The sequence below is a fragment of the Equus przewalskii genome, chromosome 14, assembly GCF_037783145.1.
Source record: "Equus przewalskii isolate Varuska chromosome 14, EquPr2, whole genome shotgun sequence".
NCBI lineage: Eukaryota > Metazoa > Chordata > Mammalia > Perissodactyla > Equidae > Equus > Equus przewalskii.
The window spans coordinates 12,919,001-12,932,458 of record NC_091844.1 but is presented as its reverse complement, the minus strand read 5'-3'; the positions used below and the strand labels follow the sequence as shown (position 1 = coordinate 12,932,458).

The 13,458-nt window shown below is 42.4% G+C and overlaps 1 long non-coding RNA gene across 1 annotated transcript in view; it reads left to right on the top strand.

Annotated features, from left to right (window-relative positions):
* The window catches only part of LOC139075695 (uncharacterized), a 318,375-nt gene that overhangs the window by 283,928 nt on the left and 20,989 nt on the right, over nt 1-13,458 (top strand). The window lies entirely within an intron of this gene.

Below are 13,458 nucleotides of genomic sequence, written 5' to 3'. Positions count from 1 at the left end.
CGCCTGTTTATTTTAATGTAGACATGAGTACTGGGTTTTCTCCTACTGTCCTAAAGCCGAAAATCTGCCCACAATCCCTGGCAGGCCGCCAGCTCAGACTCCCCAGCACTTCTGTGGCTGCACCCACAGCCCCAGCAGGCACCGCCCCCTCTCCCCAGTGGGACCCTCACCCTTTCCCTCTGCACAGCTCTGTTTCCTTCCCAGTCCCTGTGGAGAGAAGTCAGTTCCTGGACACATTTTCAGAAAAACAAAAACTCTCATGACCATGAGCTGTCCATTCTGACTCTCACGGAGAGAGACCAGGCACCTGAAATGAGAACATCCCACAGTTCCTCTGTGAGCCTCCTCGGGGCTGCTGGCCTTGGTGGCCTGAGACCCAGGGTGTCCATCTGCTTCATCTTAAGGAGACTCTGGTGGGGACAAGCCACAACTGGCGGAAGGTGAGATAACACTCAAGCAAATCCATCCAAAGCCATTTGGCAATTTCTCTGTCAGTACTCACCAATGAAATACACAAAGGTGTTCCCAACTCTTAATAACCTCTTCACCTGGCCTTGAAGTTGATTGTTTGGTTTTCGGTTGGGTTTTCTGCTGGCTGTTTCAAACCTTTGCTGCTAAATTCCACAGCCTTGGGCTAGTGACTTTGGTGAGAAGGCCCAGCTCCCTGGTGCAGCCCAGTGAGGCTGATGGGCTGCAGCCTCCTTTGATGAGGCCCAAGAGACACAAAGGATTTAGGAAGGGCCCTTTCTCTGTGACCCTCATCTCACCTGCCATCTTTGCTTGATGGTCCTTCTCCTGACCACTCTCTACCCTCTGCAGGGCAGCCCACACCCCATCCCCATCTGCCCGTCTCCTTCCTGCCATATCATGTCCTCAGTGCCCAACCAAGACCCCAGCCCATGCACGGTGCTCAGTAAATACCCGTCTTCTGCCAGGATGGACCCAGCCTTGTTGGTGCTTGATCGCCCGAGGAGGAAGCACAATGACTCTGTTTGAACGTAGAGTATGGTCAGTAGAGACGGTCTGTCTGCATGTCACAGAGCTGCCCCAGGGTGCTCTGGGCCACGAGCCAATGATGTAGGGGGTTCATGTCCATAAGACAGGACCACACTTTGGTTTCCAGCAGGACATGAGAAAACACACTCAGCCCATAATGACTCACTGCAGGGTCTTCGGTCCTCCTAGCAGCATAGTAGGTGTGAATGTGGGGACAGGCTGGGAGGATCCGGAACTTCTGTCAAAATAAGAACATGGCCTACGGTGGGTTTCTACAAAGTAGGAACTAGAAAGTGACGATTGCTGTGCCAGCCTGCGGGTGGAAGAGGTCACCTCCAGCCAGTGTGTGTCGGGGGAGGGATTGGGGGGTGGGAGAAGGGACTGGGGGACAGGGACATGTCAGGGAAAGATTCATGGGGCAGGACTTGCCAGGAAATCATAGTAGATGGGATTTACTTTTGGGGTCTGCAGAATGACCCCCATTTTACCGATGAGGTGATGGAGGCTCAGAAAGGTTAAGTCGCTGCCCAAGGCCACACAGCAGGTGAGTGGTGGAGCTCAGCCTTGAACCTGAGTGACGCTGTGCCTCCACAGCTGCAAGCCCCTGATCAAGACCGTACTTAATGGATGGATGGATGGAGGAGGAAGTCGTGGTGTACACAGACAATGGAATATTATTCAGCCATAGAAAACGAGGAAATCCTACCATTTGTGACAACATGGATGGACCCTGAAGGCATTATGCTGAGTGAAGTCAGACAAAGACAAATAGTGTATGACCTCACTTATATGTGGAACCTAAAAAAACAACAAGAAAAATCCCACCAAACTCATAGAAAAAGAGATCAGAGTTGTGGTTACCAGAGATGGGGGCTGGGGCAGGCGTCATTGGAGGAAGGTGCTCACAAGGTACCAACCTCCGGTTATGAGATAAAGAAGTACTTGGGATGTAATGTCGAGCACGGTGACTGCAGCAAACACTGCTGTACGATGCCTCCCGGCCCCTGGAGGCCTGGCTGATGAATACCTCAAGCTCTTCGCTTGCTCCGGCTCCCTCAGTCATGGGTGGCGACTGCACTCTTGCCTTGGTTTCCTTCCCAAAGGAAGGAGCTGAGCATTTGGGCACCTGTTCATTCTGAACTTTTGCGTCGGTGTCAGGGCTGCACCTCTAATTTTATCAAAATCATTACCCTCCCTCTGGCCCCACGTTGAATAGAAACAGAGACATTGGGGAGCCCTCAGACTATAGAGTGAACTCGGGACCTGGGTTAAGAATCTCCCTTCTGCTGTTCACTCGCTGTGCAACTTCAGACAGATCCCTTGGTTTCTGAGCCTTGGCTTTCTCATCCACAAATAGCAACAGCGCTCCCTCCTCACAGGGCTGTTTGTGGATTGAAGGAGACAACGTGTGTCGAGTGTCCTGTGCAGTGCCTGCTGGGAGGCAGCTTCAAGATGTGGAAGCTGGTGTCAGCAGATGCTCACAATCCCCGGGGACTCGTCACCATCACACATGTGTGCCCTTCCACTCTCAGAAGAAAAGTGCTCTCCCCTATTGGACACAGATTCCATTAGAGAACATTCTGGTTCTTGCTCACACACCTGCGTCCCACCTCATTTCCTGGCGGTCGCCTCCCGGGCCTGAGGCTGTTGCTGTCCCTTCCTTTCAGCAAGTGGCAGTTTCTGTTCTGGTCCCTGCAGGAGCCACCAACCACGAATTCCTGTAACTCAGAAGATGGGAAGGCCATGGAACCAATCCCACAGTCAGCTGCTGAGAGCTGAACCAGAGGATGACCCATGTGAGAGGCCCCCCCGCCTAGCTGGGAGCACTTACACAGGGTCCTCACGGCCTCGCAATGCTGGGGAAGGAAAACCAATTCGAAAAGGTCCTGGAACTTTCACCAGCAAATAGAATTTCAGCCCCAGTAGGAACCGCCCTTGTGGATGCGCTTCTTCCGTGGGTCACCCCCGTTGCTGCCACTGTGCCATCAGTGGCACCACGTGATGACATGGACCAGGTGACACCTAGGGCGGCAGCTGGATGCCTGCTCCTCTGTCGGGCCTTAGTCACCGGGCCAGCCTGCTCTGACATTTCACTCTTGGGCCGGTGGGGTAGATGGGGGCCCACTCAGCTGTAATGTAGGGGACAGAAGTAGTATTGCTGAGACAGAATAGGGACAGGACTCTGCCCCTCACCCTTAACCACCAGGTCCGGCACCTACCAGCTCAACTATTTTTGAAGTCAACTTAAGCACTCTTCCAACCAAAAATCTCCCCTAAGCAGTCGCCCTGACTCCCGCATGCGCACAAAGCCTCGAGATGACCTGTAGACGACCTTCCTGGGGTGGTGTAGCAAGCAACACCGCCATGTTGGATCTACTGGGCAGGCGCAGATGACACCACCAGGGAGAAGTAAGCAGAATGCCTGTGGAGGAGAATCATGACTGACACCAGGCTGCTCCCTGACCCCATAAAAGGCTCAGGAGGGCTTCCTTCTGGGAGCCAGCCAGAAAGCCACTTCTCCTGTGCTGTCTCCCTTGTGCTGGAACATGAGCCACAGTAAAACCTTGTCTGAGAGGTTGGTTGAGCCTCTTGTCCACTAGGGTCAATATCATTGCCACTGGCAACCCTTCTGGCTCTGCCTTGGTTCACTGGGGTCCTGAGCACTACCTTCAGCCCAGAAGGCTCCATGTTGCCTCCATGAAAACCTCTTGTCTCCCGCTCCAGCACCGCCCACTAAGGGGGGCCGCGTCCTCTCACCACCTACAGCTACGCCCCGCTGGCCTCTGAGTCCTGCCCTGGGATGTAGAGCAGGACAGCAGGACTACCCTACCCTGCTCCTTACCCCTCCACCTCCCCACCCCCACGTCCCACTCACACTGTCCTGCCATCGCCTCCTACCCCCACCACCATCTGCAGGAGCCCCTCCCAGCCCCCAGGCTCCTCTACAACCAGGCCAGGGCCAGCTCAGTCACAGATTCTCTGTCCCTCTCAAGAGATGTCTTGTAGTTCACAAAATAGGCTGACATCTTTCTTCTGGTGATGCAATGTGCGCATGCACTGTTGCTAATTATATGAGCAATACCCGCTCCCTTTGGCTCAAGTGTTTCCACATACTCGCTATTTTACATACGTTATCTCATTAATTGCCCAGCAACTCAAAAAGCATTTGTGTTTTATTGTGGTAAAATACACTTAACATAAAGTTTACCGTCTTAACCATTTTTCAGTGTACAATTCAGTGGTATTAAGTACACTCACATTGTTGCACAACCATCGCCACCATCCATCCCCAGAACTGTTTTCATCTTGTGAACCTGAAACTCTGTGGGCCTTAAACAGTAACTGCCCGCTCTGCTGTCCCTCAGCCCCTGGCAGCCCCCACCTCCTTTCTGTCTCTGATTTTGACTGCTCTAAGTACCTCATGTAAGTGGAGCCACACAGTATTCATGTTTTTCTGACTGGCTTATTTCACTTAGCATGATGTTCTGGAGGTTCATCCGTGTTGTAGGAAGTGTCAGAATTTCCTTCCTTCTTAAGGCTGAATAATATACCATTGTATGTATAGACCACATTTTGCTTATCCAATTATCTGTCCATGGACCCTTGGCTTGCTTCCACATTTTAGCTACTGTGAATAATGCTGCTATGAACATGGGTGTACAAATATCTCTTCAAGACTCTGCTTTCGATGCTTTTGCTATAGACCCAGAAGTGGAATTTCTGGGTCACCTGGTAGTTCTAATTTTAATTTTTTGAGGAGCCATATACTGTTTTCCATAGTGGCTACATCAATTTACCTTCCTACTTACAAGTGCACAAGAGTTCCAGTTTCTCCACATCCTCACCAACACTTATTTTCTGTGTTTTTTTAATAGTAGCCGTCCTAATGGGTGGAAGGTAGTATCCCATCGTAGTTTTGATTTGCATTTCCCTAATAATCAGGGATGTTGCAAATCTTTTTGTGTGCTTATTAGTCATTTGTACATCTCCTTTGGAGAAATGTCTATTCAAGTCCTTTGCTCATTTTTAAAATTATTTTATTGAGGTCATAATAGTTTATAACATTGTGAAATTTCAGTTGTACATTATTATTCCTCAGTCACCACAGATATTGCCTCTTTACCCTTATGCCCACACCCCAACCCCTTTCCCCTCTGGTAACCACTAATCTGTTCTCTTTGTCCATGTGTTTGTTTATCTTCCACATATGAGTGAAATCATATGGTGTTTGTCTTTCTCTGTCTGGGTTATTTCGATTAACATAATACCCTCAAGGTCCATCCATGTTGTTGTGAATGGATTATTTTGTCTTTTTTTGTGGCTGAGTAGTATTCCACTGTGTGTATATATCACATTTTCTTTATCCATTCATCTGTTAATGGGCACTTGGGTTGCTTCCACGTCTTGGCTATTGTGAATAATACTGCAGTGAACATAGTGGTCTACAAGTCTCTTTGAATTGTTAATTTCAAGTTCTTTGGATAAATACCCAGTAGTGGGATAGCTGAGTCATATGGTATTTCTATTTTTAATTTTTGAGAAATCTCCATATTGTTTTCCATAGTGGCTGCACCAGTTTGCATTCCCACCAGCAGGGTATGAGGGTTCCTTTTTCTTCACATCCTCTCCAACATTTGTTAGTTTTGGTCTTGGTAATTATGGCATTTCTAACAGGTAGAAGGTGATATCTTAATGTAGTTTTGATTTGCATTTCCCTCATGATTAGTGATGATGAACACCCTTTCATGTGCCTGTTGGCCATCTGCATATCTTCTTTGGAAAAAAGTCTGTTTATGTCCTCTTCCCATTTTTTGAGCAGGTTGCTAGTTTTTTTGTTGTTGAGTTGTATGAGTTCTTTATTTATTTTGGGAATTATCCCCTTGTCAGATATATGATTTGCAAATATTTTATCCCATTTGGTGGACTGTCTTTTCATTTTGTTCCTGGTTTCCTTTGCCTTGCAGAAGCTCTTTAGTCTGATGAAGTCCCATTTGTCTATCTTTTCTTTTGTTTCCCTTGCCTGAGTAGACATGCTGTTCAAAATATCCTTCTAAGACCGATGTCAAAGAGTGTAATGCCTATATTTTCTTCTAGTTTTATGGTTTCATGTCTTACATTCAAGTCTTTAATCCATTTTGAATTAATTTTTGTGTATGGCAGAGGACAATGGTCTGCTTTCATTCTTTTGCATGTGGCTGTCCAGTTTTCCCAACATTGTTTATTGAAGAGACTTTTCTTTCTCCACTGTATGTTCTCAGCTCCTTTGTCAAAGATCAGCTGTCCCTAGATGTTTGGTTTTATTTCTGAGCTTTCAATTCTGTTCCATTATCTGTATTTCTGTTTTTGTACCAGTACCATGCTGTTTTGATGACTAGAGCTTTGTAGTATGTTTTGAAGTCAGAGATTGTGATACCTCCGACTTTGTTCTTTTTTCTCAGGATTGCTTTAGCTATTCAGGGTCTTTTGTTGCCCCATGTGAATTTTAGGATTCTTTGTCCTATTTGTGTGAAGAATGTCATTGGGATTCTAACTGCAATTCCATTGAATCTGTAGATTACCTTAGGTAGTACTGACATTTTAACTGTGTTTATTCTTCCAATCCATGTGCATGGAATATCATTCCATTTCTTTATGTCATCATGAATTTCTTTCAGTAATGTCTTATAGTTTTCATTGTATAGGTCTTTCATCCCTTGGTTAAATTTATTCCTAGATATTTTATTCTTTTTTGTTGTGACTGTAAGTGGGATTGTATTTTTTTTTTTTAAAGATTGGCACCTGGGCTAACAACTGTTGCCAATCTTCCTGTTTTTTTTTTTTTCCTGCTTTATCTCTCCAAACCCCTCCTGTACACAGTTGTATATCTTAGTTGCTGGTCCTTCTAGTTGTGGCATGGGGGACACCGCCTCAACGTGGCCTTGTGAGCGGTGCCATGTCTGCGCCCAGGATCCAAACCCTGGACCGCCTCAGCGGAGCGCACAAACTTAACCACTCGGCCATGGAACCGGCCCCTGGGATTGTATTCTTGTGTTGTCTTTTCTGTTAGTTCACTATTAGAGTACAGAAATGCAACTGATTTTATTTTTTTTAGCTTATTTTTGTAAGTTGACTTTGTACCCTGCAACTTTGCTGTAGTTGATTATTTCTAATACTTTTCTGATGGATACTTTAGGGTTTTCTATAAATAAAGTTATGTTGTCTGCAAACAGCAAGAGTTTTGCTTCTTCCTTGCCAATTTGGATACCTTTTATTTCTGTTTCTTGCCTAATTACTATGGCCAAAACCTGCAATACTATGTTGAATAAGAGTGGTGAGAGTGGACACCCTTGTCTTATTCCTGTTCTCAGAGGAAGGGCTTTCAGCTTTTCCCCATTGAGTATGATGTTGGCTGTGGGTTTGTCATATATGGCCTTTATTTTGTTGAGGTACTTTCCTTCTATACCATTTTATTTGGAGTTATCATAAATGGATCATGGATCTTGGATCTTGTCACATGCTTTCTCTGCATCTATTGAGATGATCATGTGATTTTTATTCTTCATTTTGTTAATGTGGTGTATCACATTGATTGATTTGTGGCTGTTGAACAATCCGTGTGTCCTTGGTATAAATCTCACTTGATCATGGTGTATGATCGTTTGGGTTTTTTTAAAAAAATTGGCACCTGAGCTAATATCTGTTGCCAATCTTCCCTCGTTTTTTTTCTTTCTTCTTCTCCCCAAAGCCCCCAAGTACATAGTTGTATGTGCTAGTTGTAGGTCCTTCTGGTTCTGCTATGTGGCACGCCACCTCAGCATGGCTTGATGAGTGGTGCTAGGTCTGTGCCCAGATATGAACAGGCGGAACCCTGGGCCACTGAAGCAGACCATGTGAACTTAACCACTTGGCAATAGGGCCGGCCGGCGTATGATCCTTTTAACGCATTGCTGTATTTGGTTTGCCAATAGTTGGTTGAGGATTTTTCCATCTATGTTCATCAGCAATATTGGCCAGTAATTTTCCTTCTTTGTGTTGTGCTGGTCTAGCTTTGGGATGGCAGTGATGTTGGCCTCATAGAATGTGTTAGGGAGTGTTCTGTCTTCTTCATTTTTTTGGAATAGTTTGAGAAGGATATGTATTAAATCTTCTTGAATGTTTGATAGAATTCTCCAGAGAAGCCGTCTGGTCCTGGACTTTTATTTTGGGGGAGGTTTTTGATTACTATTTAAATCTCTTTACTTGTGACTCATCTATTCTGATTCTCTATTTCTTCTTCATTTAGTTTTGTGAGGTTATTTGAGTCTAAGAATTTATCCATTTCTTCTAGATTGTCCAGTTTGTTGGCATATGGTTTTTCATAGTATTTTCTTCTAATCCTTTGTATTTCTGTGGTATCCATTGTAATTTCTCCTCTTTCATTTCTAATTTTATTTATTTGAGCCTTTCTCTTTTCTTCTTAGTAAGTCCTGCTAAGTGTTTGTCAATTTTGTTTATCTTCTCAAAGAACCACCTCTTAGTTCCATTTATCCTTTCTACTGTTTTTTGTGGGTTGTTTGGCTTCTATTTCATTTATTTCTGCTCTAATTTTTATTGTTCCCCTCCTTCTGCTGACTTTGGACTTTGTTCTTCTTTTTCCAGTTCTGTGAGGTGTAGTTTAAGATTACTTATTTGAGATTTTTCTCGTTTGTTAAGGTGGGTCTGTATTGCTAGGAATTTCCCTCTTGGGACCACTTTTGCTGCATCCAATATAAGTTGGTATTTTCATTTTCATTTGTCTCCAGATATTTTTCTATTTCTCCTTTAATTTCTTCATTGATCCATTGGTCATTCAGTAGCATGTTGTTTAGTCTCCACATATTTGTATCTTTCCCAGCTTTTTTCTTATAGTTGATTTCTAGTTTCATAGCATTATGGTCAGAAAAGATGCTTAACATGATTTCAATCTTCTTAAATTTGTTGGGGCTTGCCTTGTTTCCCAACATATGGTCTATCTTTGAGAATGTTCCATGTGCACTTGAGAAGCATGTGTATTCTGCTGTTTTTGGATGGAGTGTTCTATATATATCTATTAAGTCCATCTGGTCTAGTTTTTCATATAATTCCACTACTTCCTTGTTGACATTCTGTCTGGATGATCTTTTCATTGATGTTAGTGGAGTGTTGAGGTTCCCTACTATATTGTGTTGCTGTGAATTTCTCCATTTAGGTCTGACAATAATTGTGTTATGTACTTTGGTGCTCTTGTGTTAGGTGCATATATAAGTGTTATGTCCAGTTGGTAGAGTGTCCCTTTTGTCACTGTATACTGCCCCTCTTTGTCTCTCATTGCCTTTTGTATCTTGAAGTCTACTTTGTCTAAGTATGGCAACAACACTTCTCTTTTTTTTGTTTGTTTTTTGGTGAGGAAGATTTGCCCTGAATCAATATCTGTGCCAATCTTCCTCTATTTTTTGTATGTTGGATGCTGCCACAGCATGGCTGATGAGTGGAGTAGGTCCATGCCTGGTATCTGAACCTGTAAGCTCGGGCTGCTGAAGTGGAGCATGCAGAACTTTAACAATTCAGCCATGGGGCTGGCCCCTCCACCTCCTTTCTTTTGTTTGCCATTAGCTTGGAATATCATCTTGCATCCCTTCACTCTGAGCCTGTTTGTCTTCAGATCTGAGATGTGTTTCCTGGAGGCAGCTTATTGTCAGGGTTTGTTTTTTAATCCATCCACCCACTCTGTGTCTTTTGATTGATGAGTTCAATCTATTTACATTTAGAGTGATTATTGATACATAAGGACTTAATCCTGCCATTTTATCACTTGTTTTCCATTGTTCTGTATTTCCCTTGTTTCTCGTTCTGTGTATGTCTGACTGCTAGTTCAGTTTCGTGATTCTCTATGATTATTTTCTCATTATCTATCATTTGTGTCTCTGTTCTGATTTTTTGTTTAGTGGTTACTGTGAGATTTGTGTAAAAGATCTCTTAGATGACAAAGTCTATTTTCTGATAGCCTCTATTTCTTCTGTCTAAGCAGCTTCCATCACTTTCCTCTTCCCTGTCTAACTTATTGTTGTCACAACTTATTCCATTTTGTGTTGTGAGTTTGTGATTAAAATGAGGTGATTATAATTATTTTTGATGCATTCTTTCCTTTTATCTTTGAAGTTATAATTGTTTGCTAACCTATTTTGATGGAAAGCTACAATTTTCTGATTTTGTCTGTCTATTTATCTCCTTGCTCAATGCTTTGTAAACCTTTTCTCTTTTTTCAGATATGAGGGCTTTCTTGATCATTCCTTTTGTCGGGGGTGGGGGGCCTTGTGATGATGAACTCCCTCAGCTTTTATCTTTGAAAGTTTTTATTTCTCCATCATGTCTGAAGGATATTTTCACTGGATAGAGTATTCTTGGGTGAAAGTTTTTGTCTTTCATAATTTTGAATATCTGATTCCACTCTCTCCTAACCTGTACAGTTCCCACTGAGAAATCCACTGAAAGCCTGATAGGGGCTCTTTATAGGTTATTTTCTTCTACCTTTCTGCCCTTAATATTTTTTGTTTATCCTTGACCTTTTCCAGTTTTACTAAAATATGCCTTGGAGAAGGTCATTTTACATTGATGTAATTAGGAGTTCTGATAGCTTCATTTACATGTAATTCCAGCTCTTACCCCAGGTTTGGAAAGTTCTTAGCTATTATTTCTTTGAACAAGCTTTCTGATCCATTCTCCCTCTCTTCTCCTTGTGGAATATCTATAATCCTTATGTTGCATTTCCTAACTGAGTTGGATATTTCTCAGAGAATTTCTTCATTTCTTTTTAATCTTAGTTCTCTCTCCTCCTCCATATGAAGCATTTTTATGTTTTTGCCCTCTAAATTGATAATTCTGTCCTCCATAATATCAGCTCTGTTTTTTAAGAATTCCAGGTTTTCCTTTATCTCAGTCTTATGTTCTTCATCTCCAACATTACTGATTTTTTTTATAGTTTCAATCTTTTTTTTGTGAAGAATTCCCTCTGTTCATTAATTTTATTCCTGAGTTCATGGAACTGTATTTCTGAGTTTTCTCATAACTCGTTGAGTTTATGATAACTATTTTGAATTCTTTGTCATTTACATTGTAAATTTCTGTTATTTGAAGATTGATTTCTATGTACTTCTCATTTTCTTTCTGGTCCAGAGTGTTGATAGACTTCCTCATGCCATTTGATAGGGTCAACTTTTGCTATCACATAGTGGTAGTATCTGGTCACAGATTCCACCTGCCACTACTGTAGGGGGCAAGAGCTGCGGTTTCTGAACCCCCCACAACCCCTGGCAGTTGTGCCTGTCTGTTGGAACCTGTGCCAACAGGCCCCATATGAATTTTCCTGCTGGCCACCCCTGCTTTACACACGTAGGCACAGGCACTCTGGCAGGGATACCCTGCTCTGGCTGACTGGCCAAGCTGGTGTGCCAGGCTGGAGGGAGGGGTGCTTTCTTTTGCATGTGCGATCTTTTGTGCTTCCACTCTGCAATCACTGTCTGCCCACCTGGGCTGCTCAGCTTGGTGGTGACACCCCCATGATTGCTCACCCACATCGGTGTAGAGCATTCCTACAGGCTGGGAGGAAACTCTGAGAGTGAAAGCATTCCCATGGAGGGCTGCCTTTTTCACCTTCTCTTCTCAGAGTCATGGGCCAGCTGCCACATGAGGTCCCATGCCATAGATCACTGGCACTCAGGAGGGTGAAGAGATCCACTTACCTCCTGCCACTGCTTCCCAGTGGGGATCAAACACCCCCACATTCAGATGTATCACTTTTTGGATCTCTCAGATGTCTGTTGTGCTGTGTAAATGTCCTGTTTTGGTTTATGAATGTCCTGTTAGTTGTAGTTTATGGGAGAGACCCTAAGAGAAAAGCTCACTCTGCCATAATCCTAATGTCACTCTTCCCTTTGCTCATTTTTGCATCATGTTGTTTTCTTTTTTGTTGTTGAGTTATATGAATCCTCTCTATATTCTGGATATTGATCTCTCATCAGATACAGGATTTCAAATATTTTCTCCCATTATATGGATAGCCTTTTTACTCTGTGGATAGTGTTTCTTGATATACAAAATTTTAAAATTTTCATGATGTCCCATTTGTCCATTTTTTCTTTTATTGCCTCTGCTTTTGGTGTCCTGCCCAAGAAATCATTGCCAAATCAAGTGTCATGAAGATTTTGTCTTATGTTTTCTTCAAAGAGTTTTATGTCTTACATTTAGATCTTTGATCCATTTTGAGTTAACTTTTATATATCATGTTAGGTAAGTGTCCAAATTCATTGTTTTGCATGTGGATATCAAGTTTTCCCAGATCATTTGTTGAAAAGTTTATCCTTTCCCCATTGAATGTTCTTGGCACCCTTGTCAAAAATCATTTGACCATATATACAAGGGCTTATTTCTGGGCTCTATATTCGATCCCATTGATCTATATGTCTGTCTTTATGCCAACACTGTGCTACTCTGATTACTGTAACTTTGTAGTGGGTTTTGAAATCAGTAAGTGTGAGTCCTCCAGTTTGGGTCTTCTTTTTCAAGATTGTTTTGGCTACTCAGGGTCCCTTTAGATTCCATATGAGTTTTAGAATGGGTTTCCCTGTATCTGCCAAAAAAAGCATTAGGATTTTGATAGGAATTGCATGGAATATATAGATCTCTTTGGGTAGTAGTGACATTTTAACGTTAAATCTTCTATCCATGAACATGGGATGTGTTTCCATTTATTTATATCTTCTTTAATCTCTTTCACTAATGTTTTGTACTTTTCATTGTACAAGTCTTTCATCTCCTTGGTTAATTCCTAAGTATTTTATTCTTTTTGATGCTATTGTAAATGAAATTGTTTTCGTAATTTTCTTTTCAGATCGTTCATTGTTAATATATAGAAAAGCAACTGATTTTGTGGGTTGACTTTGTATCCTGTTAATTTGCTTAATTAATTTTATTAGTTCTAACAGTGTTTTGGTGGAATCTTTACTGTTGTTTATATATAAGATCATGCTGTCTATGAAGTGAGATAATTTTACTTCTTTCTTTCCAATTTGAATACCTTTTATTTCTATTTCTTGTTTAAATGCTTGGCTAGATCTTCCAGTACTAGATGGTATAGAAGTGGTAAGAGCAGATATCTTTACTTTGTTCCTGATCTTAGAGGAAATGCTTTCAGTGTTTCACGAATGAGTATGATGTTCACTGTGGGTTTTCATATATGGTTCTTGTTATATTGAGGTAATTCCTTCTATTCATAGTTTGTTTATCACTAAAGGGTGTGAATATTATCAAATAATTTTTCTACTTTAATTGAGATTACGATGGGGTTTTTTTTCCTTCATTCTGTTGATGTGGCATATTACTTTGATTGATTTTCATATGTGGAAACATCCTTGCATTCTAGAAATAAATCCCACTTGGTCATGATGTATAATCTTTTTAATATGCTGCTGAATTCTGTTTGCTAGTGTT